Genomic DNA, 19,187 nt, shown 5'->3' with positions numbered 1-19,187 from the left:
AAGGATAGGAGAGACGGACTAAGGAGACATGGTGGTGTGATAAGGAGAAACAAGAAAAAATTATATGAGGGAGAGTTACTTGAGATGATTTGACATGTTCAAAGGAGAGTAACTATGCCCAAGTGAGAAATAGTGAGTTGGTTCAAATTAAGGGAATAAAAAGAAGGTAGAAGAAGATCGAAAATTAATAACATTAATAGTAGTAAAAAAGGACATGTCATTTAAGAGAGTAAGTATGACTTCCGAATGAGTACGTAGTAGAAAAAGAATATATGTGGCCAACCCTAACTAGTATGTTAAGAATTTTCAACCAATTCAAAAAAGTTTAAGATTAAGACTTGACTGTTATTGTTGTGGTTGCCCAATAATATGTAAATTTAGACATTGATCTTAGATAGTAAGTTAAAGATTGCAAGTTATTTTTTTATTTTTTATTTTTTTTAATAATTTGATAATTACAATGAGGGAATTGAAATTTGAACCTTAAATATTTTTGTTAAAAATATTAGAAAGTGATAGTTGAGCTACAAGGTTATTTACGGTATTTTGCAATGAATGGTTAATGTTACAAACCCACGTATCAGTAGTGTAAAACACAAAGGAAAGAGATTTCAGACTCAGTTAGTCTTATTCTCATTAAAAATATTCAGATATTATAATCATTAAAAATAAATAAATCTGCCATGATGTACATTGATTAACTCCAAAGTGTCTTCAGTAGAATACATCTATCAAGTATTTAAATCAAGTCAAACGTTGATTTTGTTAGAAACTGAAAGGGAAATAGAGGGCCACCCAAAGTGGGAATGCCCCTCCGTGTAACTCCCTAGAGTAACTCACAAGTGTTGCTCAATGCCTTAGGCTGTTGCTCCACTCCAATTAAACATAGAAATTAATGGGTTTATGACTATATAAATCCCACCAGTGATACCCCACAAAAACAATCCAAATTCAGCATTTTCTTAGTGTGTTTACAGTTATAGGGTGTTAGTGAGGCTCTTAGGCTGTGGGTATAGTATGCATCCGTCTATTGAGTTGCTGGTATACGTGAAGCCTAGCTCTGGACAATATAGAACAACGTCAAAACTCCTATGATTTCCATTGGTTTAAACCAAAAGAAGTATGCCCAAAAAAAAAAAAAAAAAATCAGCTGCTTGATATGATCTCTGTTTATAACATTGTTATCAGAGCGTTAATAGGTTGTTTTCATGTGTCTAAATAATCTAATGCCTCCTTAACTCTCGGTTAGTGATGATATGCAATATATGCAAAATATGTTTTAGAGTTAAATTACACACAAGTCTTTAATATTATCTCACACAAATGAGCACCAAATTAATACCATGAAATTTATATATGTGATAGCTTTCATATGGTGTATGGTTATGGTAAAATTTCATGTTAATCTATTAAATGGTTTGTGAGATATAAGGCAAGTGGTTCAAGCTAACTGAAACCTTAGCAGCCATGAGCCATTTAAAATATAAAATCTTCATTGTTTGTTTGTTTGTTTTTTTAAAACTTTTGTATGGTTGTAACCTACCATTCATAAGCTTTAAATTGATATATGGCACATTAAAAAATAAAAAATGGATTCAAAATGAACAAGTTATTGGGAAGCAAAGTTTGGTGGAGAAACTGAAATTTTTTCTTAAAAAGTTGGAGGGCTGGAGGTTGAAGGCAACTTGGTCTAGCAAAGGCCACTCTCGCTGGAAGAGAGTGTGGAACGTGAGTGGCTCAAAGGAGGTCCGTCCTTCGCATAAACCACTCACAGTAAAATAAAAAAAAAATAAAAAAGAAAGGCGGTGCTTGTTGCTGTTGGAAACACACAACGAGCGCTTGCAAAGAACGCACTTGATGCCAAAAGAAAAGAAAAGAAAACAACAACAGCAAAGTTTTAAGAGGCAAAAACTGAATGACGAAGAATGATCTTGTGGCGAAGCAATTTTTTCTTAGATGAGTGAGGATAAAATTGTCAAATTGTGTGCGCAGGTGGTACTACTAGTAGTCTAGTACCATATTAGTTAAATAAAATAGTTTAGTCACGTGTTTACCTCGTGAGTTAGGAAAGAAATTTATTTTCTTTTTGGGCGAACCAATCATTATTATTATTATTATTTTATCAGTAATTACCTATTAGGTAAAGCCATGAAGGTAGGGGTGTCAATGTTTGATCCAACTCGCGAACATGACACGAACCCGATACAGGTTTTGGCAGGTTAGGGTTAGGACTTAGCGAGTTCAAATTATAAATGACTCGACCCGAACGCGACACGATAAGAAATGTGTCATGTGGGTCAACTCGCGTGACTTGCAATAGACACGTTTGACACGTCAATTTATTTGTGTCAACCCGAAATGACACAGTTACCACAACTCGTTTAGCTCATATAACAATAAATATTTTTTTTTTTTTAGATTTGTCAAATAACTTTTATATTCAATTTATATTTTAAACTTAAAAAAAAAGTGAATAATTACAAAAATTTACAAGGGATATAACTGAAAATTGAAATGAGTTGAAGACTTGAAGTGTATGCACTACTTTTGGGATTTAAAAAAAAAATTTCTAGATGGATGTTATATTTAATATTAAGCAGGTTAAAATGAGTTGTGTCACATTTGCGTCAACCCAACATAATTAAGTGTGCCAAATGGGTTGGGTCAGGTTGCCTTATTAACAATTTGGGTTAGGGTTGATGCATCATGATATGATTATTAAATGGGTTGGGTTCAGGTTGAGTAATTTAGTCGAATACGCATACCTCGATACGACATGAACCAAACATACTAACCTAAATTGACACCCCTACATGAAGTTATGCGAATTTTCCTCTGACAAAAAAAGAGGTAAGGTATGCGAAGATTTTATTTGATGAAAATGAATTTGTGCATTTTAATTAGTGAAACTGAGGCTATAATATATTATGTGAATATATTTAAAGCCCAATTGTTCTAAAATGCATGAAAAATGTTTTTATGAATATCAAGAGATATCGAGGCATGTTTTAATTATATGAATCAATTTAAACTCTAAATTAAATAATTCTACTATTATTTCTTAGTCAAATATATATACACAATGATAAATATGCAACAAAACAAGAATTATTTCTTGGTGAATAATAACATGAATATATGTATTGTTCTCCTGAGTTTAAGTTTTGGAAGCATAGTTAGCATAATAATTAATTGTTGAAATTTACACATTGGTAAATTATTTTAAAAGCATATTCCTTGTAGATATGCTTAGAATTAAGAAGTGTGGAATAGTGGGAGTATGGGTAAGTTGAATTGTTTTTCCACAAATAATTTTTCACGAATATATTGAAATCAAGCTTAATATTGAATACTAATGGTGCAAGAGATGATTAGAAATATTAGTGAATTCTCGATCTCGCAACATTTGCTAATTATCTAAGCTTCATTTAGATTGAATGTGGGATATTTTTTTAAATGCGTGTAATATCCTATTGTTAAAATTTTTGTAGTGAAATAACCTCAAAAGGTATTGTCACTGACCTTAACAAGGGAGAAAAACTGAATGGTGATAATTATGATATTTGACATCACAAAAACCATTGTGTGTTAAATAAGCAAGAAGTCTTGGAGATTTTGACTCATTCGTTGAGTCTAGTTGAGCAAGATAACATTGAGCAACACCAAAGTGTCCAAGTTGGCTATGAAAGTTGGTGCAAGAAAGATTAGTGTTCGTGCTTCATTATGTTGAGCAGCATGCACAATGATCTTATTGGTGAATTTGGGGGGTTTTCAATTGCTCATGACATGTGGAAAGCACCTAAGCTGAGATATGGAGGGACATCAACCACTAGGTTGTGTTGGTTAACTATGAAGTTTGACTCCTATAAGATTAGCTCTGACCATACGATGAAACAACATCTTTGGGCAATATCCTTCATGATCTGACAGTTCAAAGTAGCTAACAATAGATCTAGGTAGTGATTTGTTTGTTACCTAGTTCCTGGGAGACAATGAGCCAAAACATGACACATAGTGAGAACATAATAACTTTCAATGATGTGGCATGTCATTTGGATCTTGAAGCTAAGTGCCTGGAGGCAGCCAAGTAGAATAGTTCTATGCATATGGCTGATATCAACTTGCATAACGTATCTAGGCCTAAATGCAAGTACCCTAAGTATGCTTTTGAATAGGCAGGACCTTCTAGACCACCACCTAAAAAGGTTAAGATTTTCAAGCACAACATTAGAGGGAGGTGCACAAAGAAGGATAAGTCTAAGTTGACTTGCTATAATTGTGGAAAAAAAGGACACTTTGCTTGTGAATGCATTGAGCCAAAAAAGGTAACACCTAAAGTAATTTTGCATTGTAAAGAGAAGCTACATTCTTTAGCTCAGTGCATTCACAAGTAAAGTGTGATTTTTTTCATAGTTATAGCAAGTTAACTTAGAATTTTCCTTCTTTAAGTGCATCTCTCTAATGTAGCGCTTGACAATCTTTAGCCCTTTTAGGTGGTGGTCTAGAAGGTCCTGTATGTTCGAGAGCCTAATTAGGATACTTGCATTTAGGCTTAGATACCTTATTAGAGTTGATATCAATCATGTGCACATAAATATTTGACTTGCCTGCCTTTAATTGCTCTGCATCAAGTTCCAAATTACACACCACATCATTATATTTTGACGTTCTCATTATGCTATATGCATGTTTTGGCTCATTATCTCCTAGGAACTTGGTAGTAAACAAATCATTGCCTAGATCTATTGTTTGTCAGTGAGATTTTTGTTGACTGCTCAAGCTCTCAAATCATGGAGGACATTTCTCTAAGTTGTTGCTTTATTGTATGGTCAGAGCGCATATTATAAGAGTCAAACTTCAAAGTTAACCCATGTAGCCTAGTGGCTGATGTTCCTACATATCTTAGCTTAAGTGCATTCTACATATTTTGAGCAATTGGATACTCCTTGTACGTTTTTAGACCCCTTAAACATAACTAGATTAACCTAGATATTTAGCCAAGTGATTAACTTAGGTAAATTATGCAGTTCTAGGTTAACACATATCAATTATATTATTGTAAAGTGCGGAAAATGAAGAACACAACAATATAATGACCCAGAAAAACCAAACCGGTAAAAAACCTAGGGAGGATTTAACCTAGCTCAAGGTAAACTGAATCCACTATGAAAGAATTGAAGTTTACACAATAACGACTTAGACCACTAACATCTTATTGCTACCTCGAGTAGGATACTTACTACCACAACCATGTGACAGCTCCGAGTCCATGGACTACTTCTTTCTTGGATTCCCAGCAATCACAAGCACTCCCGCTTGTATATCTTTAAGCTATTGAATCTGCAACTGAATTGATCACCAAACTCTTGACATCAATCTAGATCTTGATAACCCTAAGTGTATGTGAAGGCAAACACCTCTAGATCTCACAAAAGATTCACACACACAGCATAAAGAGCATCAGTAACAACTCTAAAAATGTGGCTAGGGTTTTCTCTTTTATACCTAGGGAAAAACAAAAAACCCTACACGTAAAACGGGCTTGGGTTGAGTTGGAAAACTCTGCAGAAAAGCAATCTGCATGACTTTCGATTTGTTGAGTCTAATTCTCGATCGATCGAGCCAGGCAGAATTGCACAGTAAATCATGCAACAACTCGATTCCAATTTTACATAAAAGACACATACTTTGAGCACGTCTAAACAAGACTAAAACATTTTGATCATGGTTTGCCAACATTACAAATTAGAGTTCTAATACATTTAAACCTAAAAGTCTTAGAACCCAACACTCCTCAAATTCACTAATAAGATAGTTGTGCATGCTACTCAACATGGTGATGAAGGCACACTAATCTTTCTTGCACCAACTTTCATAGCCAACAAGGTTACGATGGTGTTGCTTAGTGTTTCCTTACTCAAGTAGACTCAACGAATGAGTTAAAGTTTCCAAGAATTCTTGCTCATTTAACACATAATGGATTTTGTGATGCCTAATTATCTCCATCCATTTTTTCTCACTTGTTAAGGTCAACAACAAAACCTGTCGAGACCATTTCTTTAAAAAAAAATTTAACAATGAGATATTACACACGCATTCAAAAAAAAAAATGCCACGTTCAATCTAAAATATACTTAGATAATTAGCACACATTACAAGTTTGAGATTTTGCTAAACTTCCTAATCATCACTTGTGCCACTAGTGTTCATTATTAAGCCTGATTTTAATCTAATTCATTCAAAATTATGTATGAGAGACGACACAACTCAACCATACTCACACTAAGCAACTTTCATAATTTAATTATTAAAAAAATTCTTCCTACAGGTATTATTAATCTTAGATATTATTTTATAAATTAATTATGAAAAAATTGTTTTTATAGAAGCAATTGTATCAGATATTTTCAATAAAATTCTATAAGCTGTACATGCATTTGGAAAATAATCTACCATTTTTATACAATACAACTAAAAGGTACAATACTATTATATTTTTCTTAAGTTAATTTTGATTATAATTTTTTTGGGAATCAGATAACTAACATAATTGGTTAAAATTTGTGGGCTACCTTAATTTGGAGGCCTTAGGCAGTCGCATAACTTGCCTAAGGTAAGAGTTGGCCCTAATTTGGTTCGCATTTGTGTGATGCCATTGAAGTTTCGTGTGTAACTTAACTGTAAAGCATGTTTTGCATTTTGCACATCATTACTAATAGAGATTTGAGGGGCATAAGACACAAAAACAACCTAATATTGCTCTAATGTAAATGTTATAAACACAGATCAAGTAGTAGAATATCTATTTTTTGTTTTTCAACATACCTCTTTTGGCTTAAATCGATGGTCTCATAGGAGTTTTGAGGTTGTTCTACGTTATCCAGGGCTAGACTCCATGCAAACCAGCAACTCAAACTAGTTCTTCATTGTAGCTTGAGTAAAACACGATCAAAACAGTTTACCAATGGTGTTACACACTACTAAAGGGATGCAAACTACACCCATAGCCTACGATTCTCACCAACACCAACACTCTATAAACACATTGCGAGATTGCTAAATTTGTTATGTATTTTTGGGGTATCGACAGTGCGGTTTATATTGTCATAAATTTCTATTTCTATGAGGAGCGGAGTTACAGCCCAAGGCAACGCGTAGGAGTAACTCCAGGGAGTTACCCAGATGGGCATGTCCACTTTGCGAATCCCTTCACACTACAAGAAATCTAGATTTAAGCGACGTTTGTAAAACGTCAGTACAAACCCAAAAAAGTCACCATAGACACAAAAGGTCTATATAGACTTTTTTTGCGACGTTTTTGGGTCTATTGCGACGTTTTGAAAAACGTCGCCATATGTAACTCTTTAGTGGTATTCAAAAATATTTAGTGATGTTTTAAATAATATAACATTTTCGTATATAATATAGGAAAATACATTTAGTGACTTTTTAAAACGTTGCAAATAATCAAACCTATAGCGACGTTTCAAAAACGTTGCAAAAGCATTGTCCTCTTGCTTTTTAGTGACGTTTTTAAAAACGTCGCTATAGGATTGGTTATTTGCGGTGTTTATAGGATTGGTTAAAAACGTTTCCTCTTACTTTTTAGCAACGTTTTTAAAACGTTGCAAAAACCTACTTATTTTTTTTAAAAAAATATTTAAAATACTATATAAACTTGTTTAAAATTCAACAATAACTAACGCAAGCTTATAATAGATCAAATATACCTATTGATCATCAATATTCCACAATAACACATTAACCATAGATTCAATACCCAACTAGTGTGTGTGTGTGTGTTTAAAATTTAATACCCGACTAGTTTCTAAAGAATGATTTTGTTGATTTTGCACTAATTGCATCAATTGGGTCACTCACTTCTCCAAGTTTTCATAACGATTCACTCTCTCCGTCAAAAAAGCCACTTGATTTTTTAACTGAGTCACTTCAACATCTCTTTCTTGGCTTCTTACTTGAGCAATTGCAGGAGTGCTCTTGGCAAGATGCATACTTGGGCTTGGGCCAAATCCCACACCCCGAACACGACCATTACGCTCATTTCCAAACACTTGAGCATATACATCATTTGGTGCCCATGTAATACTACCAGTAAGGTCAAATAATTGCACACGATTCTAGGACTCACTCAACAGTTCGTTGATTTTTTCCTAATATTCAAAATTTGAACACAATAACACATTAGAAATTAACAATGTTAATAGATTCAATATTACACTTAGCAAATCATGATATTACTTACAATATTGCTTACTGCTTCGGTGTTAATAGGAGTACCATCTTTACGAAGATGGAGTTTTACATATACATCTGCACGCTTTACAGGATGCCCAAGCGTTGTTACCTAGATTATGGTCATTACATTTATTTAATTAGGAATAATGGTTTCATACAAACTTAAGAACAATCTAATAAGTCATTTACAAGATAATTATTGAGTCATTACCATTTCTTCTGTGTACGAAGCAAAGTTCTTTGAACCACCAATATTTACATTTTTTTGCTTGGAACGACTATTCTTGTTTACAAAAGCAAGACCCTACGTTCAAAAAAATTACATATTTAAACAAAGTATTATGTGAATATATTTCTTACGGTAGATATTCAATGTAAAATAAGGATATCCATATGAATGTTCTTGTTTTGATGATGATGTAGAAAAATTAAAGCATATCAATATAGAATAACATCTTCGTTTTTGGTAAATTCCAATACTGAACAAGGGCTTTATAATCTTCAGTAATTACATTTGGTGGTACTCGTGCTCCATTTCCTCTTCTTAGGAAATACTTCTTCTTCAAAGTTGACTTGTGGTTCCTCCAAGATTTCACAATTGTGGACAATGTCCTATTCTTCATTGCCTCTAATATAGCAGGTTCTTTAGGAAAAATCAATTTTGACTACATGCAATAGCTTAGTAAAATCCATATCAAGCTAAACACTTGTGTAAAACTCAGTACAAGATAGAATAATACACATATAGTCTATAACTTCCTGAATACTTGAAATTAGAGTGACTTTTCGTTAGGACCTTGTGTAGGTTGTTCCACACCAGGGCCTTCTACCACAGGTTCTGATGCCATATCTTTTTCCATTGGTTCTGGCACCATATCATGCATAGGAAACGTGTGATACAACATTTCACGCATATTACTATTTTCATTTGAGTTTTCTTGGACAGAAGTACTAGGAGTTCTAACAGAAGTCTTTCTAGATGATGATTCCCCATGAAAAGTCCAACGTCAATAACTCCTACAAATCCCATGTGACACTAGATGAATTTGTACAACATCTATAGCCAACATTGTTGAATGTGCACATTTTCGACATGGACAAACAATCGTACCATCTCGTTGTGCATGTTGAGATGCAAAATTCAAGAATTGTCCAACTCCATTTCTATGTTCCACAAATGTCCTATCTCTAATGTCCATCAAACTCTTGTCCATAGCTATAGAGCAAATTTACACAATAAATACCTATAGCACGATATCATGAAAGAATAAACCAACCATTAGTCCATATTTCAATTACTCTAACAAAACAAACCTATGCTTCTAAGAAAACAAGACAAAATTTTCAAATTTGAGAAAATGACTTGTAAGTCACACCAAGGTCCTAAGTGTAGCCATAAGGAATCAAAATTCATAAGTAATTTACTAATACATTTGGTAACTAATCAATATCTCTTGATAATTGCCATTTAGTTTGCATGTTCAACATGTGAAAGAAATGAAATAATCAAACTGCAATCTATCACAAAACAATTATCAATGCAAGTCACCCGCTTGTTCCAACTAAACAATCCACCACAAAACAATTATCAATATAACAATATAGAATGCTTACAAGTATTGAAGTCTAAAAAGTAATCAACAACCATAACTCAACCATATCCATCCAAATTTAATAAACACTCCTAATATGAATATAAACCGCTTTATAACATTATGTAAGCCACCCACTTGCTCCAACACAACAATCCTCCCGATACAATTGTCGTAATCACAAATATAGAATGCTTACAAGTATTAAAGTCCAAAAAGTAATCAACAAATATAACTCAAAAAATATCCATCTAAATTTTTAAAAAATAGTAAACACTTCCAATATGAAGGTAAATTGCCTTATAGCACCATGCAAGCCACCCACTTACTCTAACTCAACAATCCATCTAACACAATTATCATAATCACAAATATAGAATGCTTACAAGTATTGAAATTTAAAAAGTAATCAACAAATATAACTCAACTATATACATTCGAATTTCCAAATTTAATAAACACTCTCAATATCAATTGCAACGATCTTATAACACCATGCAAGCCACCCACTTGCTCCAACACAACAATCCACCCAATACAATTATCAATATAATAATATAGAATGCCTACAAGTATTGAAGTCCAAAAAGTATTCAACAAATATAACTTAACAACATCTAAATTTTCAAAAAGAAGTAAACATTTCCAATATGAATGTAAACCACCTCATAGCACCATGCAAGTCATCCGCTTGCTCAAACTCAACAATCCACCCAAACACAATTATTAACATTTCAAGTACAAAGTTTTAAGCAAAAATTACTTACTATGCTCAAGCCAAGCAATCACCTTTCTAAAAAAAGTCCAAGCTTATCACAATAAATGAGTACTTAACCTGCAAAATAAAAGAGGACAATTAAATGATGTGGAAGGCAAATAAATGTGTCATTGCAAGAAATTTTTATGAGTTAGGACTTAGAATAATTAGGCAAAAAAATTAAGGACCACTTTGCAGAAAATATTTGAAGTTTAATTGTATCAAAACTTTGTCATTTGGTACACATAAAGAAACTTACCCATTATACCTAAATGTCTCAACTGAAAAAGGTGCTCCAAATCATCCAAATTTTGCATATGAGAATGCTATTGCAGAAAATTTTAATGAGCCATAGTGCATGAAAATTTAGTAACAATATATATATATATATAAAGAGCATTTAGTTGAGAATATTTACTCACGACAAGAGTGAAACCCCAACACCTAGGCCAATAACACCAAATGAAACCTAAAAAAAAAAAAAAAACCACAACTTTCTTAATTTTCCAATGCTATAAAGAAATTACTATAATTTCAAATAAAGTAATAATTATAATTTCTAATATAAAAACACACACACAAACACAGCTTAATACATAGAATATAAAATCTTATCAAAATATATAAATAAGCATGAATACAACATGTCACCACACGGTTAGCTAAATCAACAATCTCACAAGCACCACCACTGAGTCCAATTATATATAAAAATATATTCTTCTCAAATACATGGCCACTTATTAAATTAATTTGTATTTGTGCTCATATTTAATTATTAAAAAATATATAAAAAATAGTTTTTATGTTGCATGGCCCAACGTGGCACTATGCAATGATGAATACATTCAGTGAAGCAATAGAAGTGATAATATGAAATTATAAAAAAATATGAAATTATAAATACATTCATTGCAAAAAAAAAAGTGAAGATATTTTCTTTGCAAGGCCAAAATGTGGCACTCTAGGAATGAATCTATGATTTTATTTTATTTTTTTAAAAGAAAAATTTTAACCATTGGTAATGCAACATGTGTCATCCCCATTAATACTCTCACTTACCCCACCAACTACCCCACTTCAACACCTCTTTTTCCTTCCGTTGAAGCCACATTTCATTGATCCAAGCCTATTTGTTTTCTTTTACTCTCTGTCTCTCATTACAACGGATTTGAAGATTGTGCTTTAGATTTGAAGATTATGAAGAGTACCTCAAAAAAATATTTGTTCCTTATTCCTTCAATTTTTCTTTTTCTTTTTCACTTCTTCTAAATCTCAAAGGTACTATTTCCCACTAGTTACTAACTAACTAGTTGCCTTCACATTACATTACTCCAGTATGTATTTCAGAAACCAAACACAAAATCTCAAAGGTACTATTACCCACAAACACAAAACCAAACACAATATAGATGATGAACACCACTATTACCTACAAAACAAATAAGAGAAAATGAAGCATTGGAAGAGTAAGAGAAGAATCAAACATGAGGAGCAAAGTGGGAAAGGAACCTTTATCAGCAGAAGTGGTGGAGTAGAGAGCAAGATGGGTTGATTTGACTCAGCAGCTTTGAGGAGGAAACGGTTCGTTTTGAGAGGAATGGTTTCAAGATAGTGATGATGATGGGAGCTCTAGATCGGTGGAGTTTGACGACGGCTACGGTGGCTTTGAGGGTGGTGCTGGGTAGTGGCTAGCCTTGGTGGAGGGCAGTGGCGGCGTGAGGGAGAGTGAGAACAGGAGATAGGTGGGAGACAAAGAAGTGGGTACACGAATGGACTCAGAAAAGAAACAAAAAGAATAAAAAGTGTAGGGAAAAAAAAAAGAAAAAAAAAGTGGGAAATGAAAAAGTGGGGGAAACTTTGTGCCGAGAATACCGAAATTTCTGGCGGGAACATATAGCGAGATTTATTTATTTATTTATTTTATTGGGAGAGAAGATTTTTGGTAACAACTACGGCGGCGTTTAGAAAATGTCACTATAATTCAAATAAATGCTGCTGAAATTGTACTTTTTGCGATGTTTTAATAAACGACGCTATTGTTTTGGATTACAGCGACATTTTTCAAAAGGCACACGCTTTAGCGGCGCTAATCAGAAATATTGCAATATACCACTTATAGCGGCAGATTTAAAAAACGCCGCCTAAACCTAAATTTCTTGTAGTGTCAGGTCCTACAGTTTTAGACTCAAGAATCATGGGGAAAAAAAGGTCAAGTATTTAAAGCGATATTCAAGTCCGCAAACATCATGTTCCAAACATGTAAATCCTGTAAAAATAAATGACAAAAATGCAAAACTGACCTTCTAACTTTTAGTCTTTTTCATTTCAGTCCTCTAACTTTCAGTTTTGTCATCTCAGTCCTCTAACTTTCAATTGTTTTCAATTTGGTACTTCGTTAAACCCCAGTTATGTCCTGCTGTAAATTGAGGCAAAACGACGTCGTTTTGGCTTCTTTTTTTAAAAAAAAATAAATTTTGGAATTAAAAGAATTTAAAAAAAAAAAACTGATATTAAATGTTTTTATGAATTGCAGAGAAAGAATGCTGATGTGTATAGCTCGTCCTAAGAAACTTAGGGATGACTCACTAAGCCAACCAGAAGAATCTGATTCCACCAACACTCCCGGCACCAAAACTCAAGCTATCAAATCCATCACTTCTCAGGTACTGTATAAAAGTGCTTAACATTAGGCAATTTTTGTAATTGGCTCTAATTGCGAGGGGCAATTCCGTCATTTTCTTTGTTTTCACAGCTTAAGGACATGACGTTGAAGGTGTCAGGGGCGTACAAGAACTATAGCCTGTGCACGGGGCCACCAACGTCGACAACGGCGGCGACGAGTTAGGCACAGCGTTGACTCAAGGTGAAGGGCAAGTCGGACGCGGAATTGGAGAAGTTCCGGTGGTCGTACAAGAGGACGGGGAGCTCGAACTTGAGGACGAGGGTTTGGGGGAAGGAGATGGAGGCGAGGCTAAAAGGGATATCGAGCTAGAGTTGAGAAGGGACGCCGAGTTCGGCGAGTGGGAGTGAGTCCGGTGGTGTTGTTCGTGGAGGAGAGCGAGCCGAAGCAGTGGGTGGCTCAGGTGGAACCTGGCGTGCTCATCACCTTCGTCTCGCTACCGTGTGGCGGGAACGATCTCAAGAGGATACGCTTTAGGTAGGTCCCACTGATATCAAAATTTCGGATTTGGGTGTGGAACGATTCTCAGTTTTGACTGAGTAAATGTTTTCTTTTCTTTTTTTTTTCTCTTTTTTTTAATATCAGTTTTTTTTAATTTCTTTTAATTTTGAAATTTATTAAAAAAATGTCAAAACGACGTCGTTTTGGCTCAATTAATGACATGACATAACTGAGGTTTAACGGAGTACCAAATTGACAACAATTAAAAGTTAGAGGACTGAAATGACAACACTGAAAGTTAGAGGACTGAAATGAAAAAGACTAAAAGTTAGAGGGTTAGTTTTGCATTTTTGCCAAAATAAATTGATCTCTTTCCACATTTATCCAAATGACATGTTTGTTCCTATGGACTCGAAAGAAGAGTCTACTGGTGGTGGTGGTGTTGCTAGAAAGTCATTGGGGTACCAACAAAAGCGAAGGACATCAAGTCCATTAGTGATAAAACTTTTTGAAAAATGGGTTCATGCCTCCTAAAGCCTTCTATTGGCTTGGAAATAATAATAAATGGCCTATGGCTTTGAATTTGATACCAATGAAAGAAATTGTTACATACCTCTAGGATCAATTTGTGGTTGTTTCACATTGCAACTACACATGTTATTGCTCAGGGTGAGGGGGTGGTGCTTGCTACTAAAGCAAGGCACACTATTTCCATAGCTTAAAAACAGAGAGAGAGAGAGAGAGAGAGAGAGAGAGAGAGAGAGAGAGAGAGAGAGAGAGAGAGAGAGAGAGAAATGTTTGCATTTCCCTTTGTAACAGCCATTAAACGTGCCTTGATGAGGCCAATTTGGCTAACGGGTTGTGCTCACAATTGGGCAAACCATTTTGCCAAAGGAATGCAAAACGGCAAACAGGTTTGTTAGACAACATGTTAGCATAAAACTTCCAATAGCAAACATGCTGTAGAGTTAAAGGAAGATAAACCCTCAATCTTAAAAGAGACTTTGGATTTGCCTAGTTGTGTATTATGAAACAGTCTTCAAAAAAATATTTTCAGAGAGCAGAAAAGAACTTACAAATGTTTATATTTAATCATAGAACTGGCAAAATTATTTTCCAAATTTTTTTTTTTTTTTTTTTTCAGGGATAGAATCAACAAGGAAGTTAATTAAGAGGAAAGCATGTGAGAATTTTTAGGAATTAATGATCCGTTTGGATTGAGGGGGAGTAGAGTACAATACAGTAGATTTAGCACAAAATTGCTTATTTTTAGCCAACTATATTTTACTCCTCCTCGTTCCTACTTCCATTGAAACAGGCCATAAAGCAATCAAGAGAGAAAGTTGTAGTATGTAATTTAATTTCATGAGGCAGAGGAAGAGGAAAGCTCAATTTGTGAAGGAGGATGTGAACGCTAATAAGGAAACTAAACCTTCATAGAAAAATAATTTCTAAAGTTTTATTATTTTGCTGAATTTTGTAATATAGGTAAAGCTTTGATGTTCTTAGCGTCTCAAGATGTGAGGCGTTTCTTTTCTTATTGTTAGTGTGTGCTGTGTTGGGGGGGAATCAGGAATCCCAATACTTTCTTAATTTGTCAAAGCTTGTTCTTCGCACTCTCAGGATTAGGATGTGAGAGTTTAGTTTCAGGTTGTTTTTTTTTTTTTTTTTAATGCTAGGTATAGTGAGTGTTTGGGGTACTAGGAAGTAGGAAGCAACCCCCAATTCGTGTTTTGAGCCTTGTTGTATATCTTGGTTTTTGGAATAAAATTTACCTATAAAAAAAAAAAACAAAAAAACAAAACCATTGATCAAAATTATGGTAGCACGTTTATGTGTGTGTGTGTTTTTTTTTTTTTTTTTTTTTTCTCTATATTAGTGATTTTAAAAATAGTTTCGAATTCTAAAAATAGGAACTATAAAGCATAAAGTCCAATGTAACCCCCAAACATCTTCACAGAAGAGTTGATGGTGTTGTGGTGGTAACAATCACTTGAAGCAGTGGAAATAACAAAAGATATGCTTCAAGACCTTGGGCTGTCTTTTTGTTTCAGTTTGCGATTTCTACAATTAGGAACTATATATTAGCATATAGTCCAATTGTTTCATTTCAGTTTGTGTTTGGGAATTGTTGATTTTTTTTTTTTCAGGTTTTTTTTTTACATAAATAATTTAACTTTTAGCTTTTTTGAAATAAACTAACTAACTTTTTGTAACGCATTTAATATAAAAATGATAAAAAAATATATATATATTTTGAAAAACACTATGAAAATAAGCTATAAAAAATAAACAACTTCCAAACTGACACTAATTTCACACCTTTCTTAACAAATAGCTTTGGTTATTTTCTTGACTCTTGATAGTAGTTGTGGGGGGTAAAATCTCTTGAATAAACGTTTGGGCTTTGGGCCTGATTAATTGGTACAAATCTGTTCAATCAGGGTCTCTAGGCCCACAGGTCAGTCCGTACTATAGTGATCCGAGGAGTTGTCTGAGGAGGAGTATCTCCTCGGACAGGCCCAGCAAAGGCCTTAGGATTTGCTAAACGGTTTAAAGGCAGAATTTTGGAAGATCTATTGAGTAAAAGTGTGATTCAAGCACCCTTTAGAAGCAGAAACGTGTGAGAAATATTTGAGGAAAAAGCTGCTACCACAGTATTAAAGACCCTGCATCTACCTCCCTGGCTGCATTAATGGGGAAATGACTTCTGAACAATAGAATTCAACCTTACGGCTATTATTTGAAGACTTCAAGAAGGTAGTGGATGAGACAAGTATCTAGGGAGAAGATTTGTATGACACGTGGATAAAACAGGGAAGAAGAATAAGTATATAGGAGGACGAGAGAGGAAAGGAGAGCGGGGGCGGTTTCTTAGTGAAAAAAAGAACTAAGAATTGTAATCTTTGACAAAGAAAGAGAAGGAATATACAACTCGTCCTCGGCTTACATCCGATGAGGTTTCTTTGTCATATGTACTTATCATTTGCATAGATTGTGGCATTCTAGCCTGTTAATCAACTTCCAATACCCCAAACCTAGGTTTCAAACCCATACTCTACAAATTTCATTGTATAAGGCTCATTGGGCCTGAGCCCATCACCTACTTTTGGGTCCGAGTACAATCGTGCGCTTACAGTAGTCATGGCCATCTGATGGTTTCACGGTTTAAAAACAATAAAATAATTTATAATTTACATTCATAAATAAGCTCACAACAAATTATATAAACTTTCACTTAATATTTTAATCACTCAAATAAATAATCACATATAATGTGCAAATAAACTTTTAGTAATAAGAATAATAAAGAAGATCTTATCGTGGTACATACCTTGGCTGAGGCGTGACACTCACTTTTTTTAAAGTGTTTCGCACCACCGTGGGAGAATATCGAAGATACATCTCAACCAGTGTAACAGAATCACTAGCACGACGCTCTCAGGATACAATAGCTCAGCCACATACGCTGTAAGCTTTGTGAATTTGCACTAATTCATAGGCGAAAGCTCTACCACAAGAACACCATTCTTTGTCCAACCATTCTCAAGATATGTATAATTGTAAATCATTTCTTATTTACATGTATATTATTATACATATAGACGTGTATTTTGAGGAATGATGCAATTAGGTATACATATAGACATGTTCCTCAAAAAAGAAAAAGAAAAAAAGGTATATATATAGACTCATAAAAATAACTCAAGAATAACGAGCATTATCACCATATTTACTTTCATAAATATTATACTTATTATTGTATTGGTAGGAGTTTATAGAATTAAAGATTGGAGTTATAACTTATATGGCATACAGTAACTCTCCATTATTTTTGAAACTCCCGTGCCTTTTCAATTACCGTAAAAATCAATCTAACATAAATAAATAGCATATGAATAAATATTTCACAGAGCATAGGAATAAATTGAAGTTTTATCGTGAAATGACTCTAATTTCCATTTTCGTGGTCAAAAACTAATTGATAGGAAAATATAAATTGGATTAGTAACATAAGATAAGATGAACTTGGACAAAAATGCTTCAGTGTATTACGATTACCCCATTGAAAGTATTCCCCTTTTGGGATGAATCTGAGAGTTGAAAGAGAAAAATTAAAGCATGCATGGGTTTTGTCTTTGTTGATGAGAATTTTTTTCACATGCCACATGGCTTAATCTCATTGGAATACACTGACCTAGTCAGCAAAGAAAAAGAATAAAACAAAAAAAGGCTCCTAAGAATTATTTTTACGCTACACAGTCGGACCTTACCCAACACTCCCATAACCTAGAAGAATTTTAGGCTTACATTTAACTACACTTCACCACCCAAAATGGGCCAGAGATCCACCATGACATCACTAAACTAAAAGCCCAAAGTTTGCTACCCATGGCCATGGTGCTATTTTTAAATTCTAAATGATGTGGACCATAAAGTTTAGTATATTTAATCTAAACTATAAAATATTTCTATTTCAAAAGGAGAGCATCTTATTTTTTGGAAAGCTTTCTACTTTCACCCATCACCATTGCAATATTTCCCCAAATAGGTATAACATAAAATAGCCCATCAATTGTTGCATATGCATGAGTAGGATTCAATATAATTTAGAATTTTTTTTTTTGAAATTTAGAATTAGTATAGATACTCTTAGGATGTCGAATCGCAGATATTAAAAAAAATTAATTAAAAGAATTCTAAAAAAAAAAGACTCAGAAAATAACATTAAAATTTTCTTTAAAAAAAAAAAAATCAGGCAATCACAAATGATAATATGAAATATGCCCAATGCAGAGAATCTAGCTCTTATCTTAACATAGATTAATAATTCAATTAATTAATAAAATAAGATAGCTTTTCTCTATATGGTACTCATGCCTGCATAAAGAATATAACGACAAGGATCATGAAAAGTTAAACACTAGTTGTACGAATGTAGAATTATGAAGTAAGTCTATTCTAAAATGTTTTCTTTATGTTCCAATGAGAGCTATATTAGTGTAAAGGATGCAGTAATCATATGCGTAAATGGTTTTTTATGTTCTAATGGCATGCTTTGATTAAACAAATGACTTTCATTCTAAAGTTGCACTGATTACTTGGTTCCTTTGGTGCTTTATATCGTAGATTTCCTCCCTTTTAACTCATGTTTTTCCTCCATTTTATTCCAGAAGAGTATGTGCAGAGCAGACAAAAAAAAAAAAAGGCAAAATAGCAATGAATTTTGAATCTTAAGAAAATAAATTTTTTATTTTGGCAAATTAAACTTTTTTTAAAAAAAAGAAAAAGAAAAAGAAAAAGAAGCAAAATAATAATTTTTCTTGTACTTATGTGAAAATCAACATGCAGTGTTCATGATCAAATTCAACACGGTACAACTAGCTGATTCGTGACATTTGAACTTTCTTAGAAGCATACCTAATATCAGACAAGTAGTTAAATAAAAACCCTAAAT

At 33.6% G+C, this 19,187-nt stretch overlaps 1 long non-coding RNA gene across 1 annotated transcript; it reads right to left on the bottom strand.

Moving 5' to 3' along the window:
• Positions 1-8,792: 8,792 nt before the first annotated feature.
• Positions 8,793-12,337, bottom strand: LOC142623517 (uncharacterized). Its single transcript, XR_012842161.1, has 3 exons — positions 12,118-12,337; positions 10,616-10,683; positions 8,793-9,500 (listed from the first exon to the last, which is right to left on the bottom strand). It is a non-coding gene; the product is annotated as an uncharacterized LOC142623517 (long non-coding RNA).
• Positions 12,338-19,187: the final 6,850 nt, after the last annotated feature.

The sequence above is a fragment of the Castanea sativa genome, chromosome 2 (assembly GCF_040712315.1).
Source record: "Castanea sativa cultivar Marrone di Chiusa Pesio chromosome 2, ASM4071231v1".
Lineage (NCBI taxonomy): Eukaryota > Viridiplantae > Streptophyta > Magnoliopsida > Fagales > Fagaceae > Castanea > Castanea sativa.
Note: the sequence above shows the minus strand (reverse complement) of the source record. Positions and strands in the feature narration are given on the sequence as shown.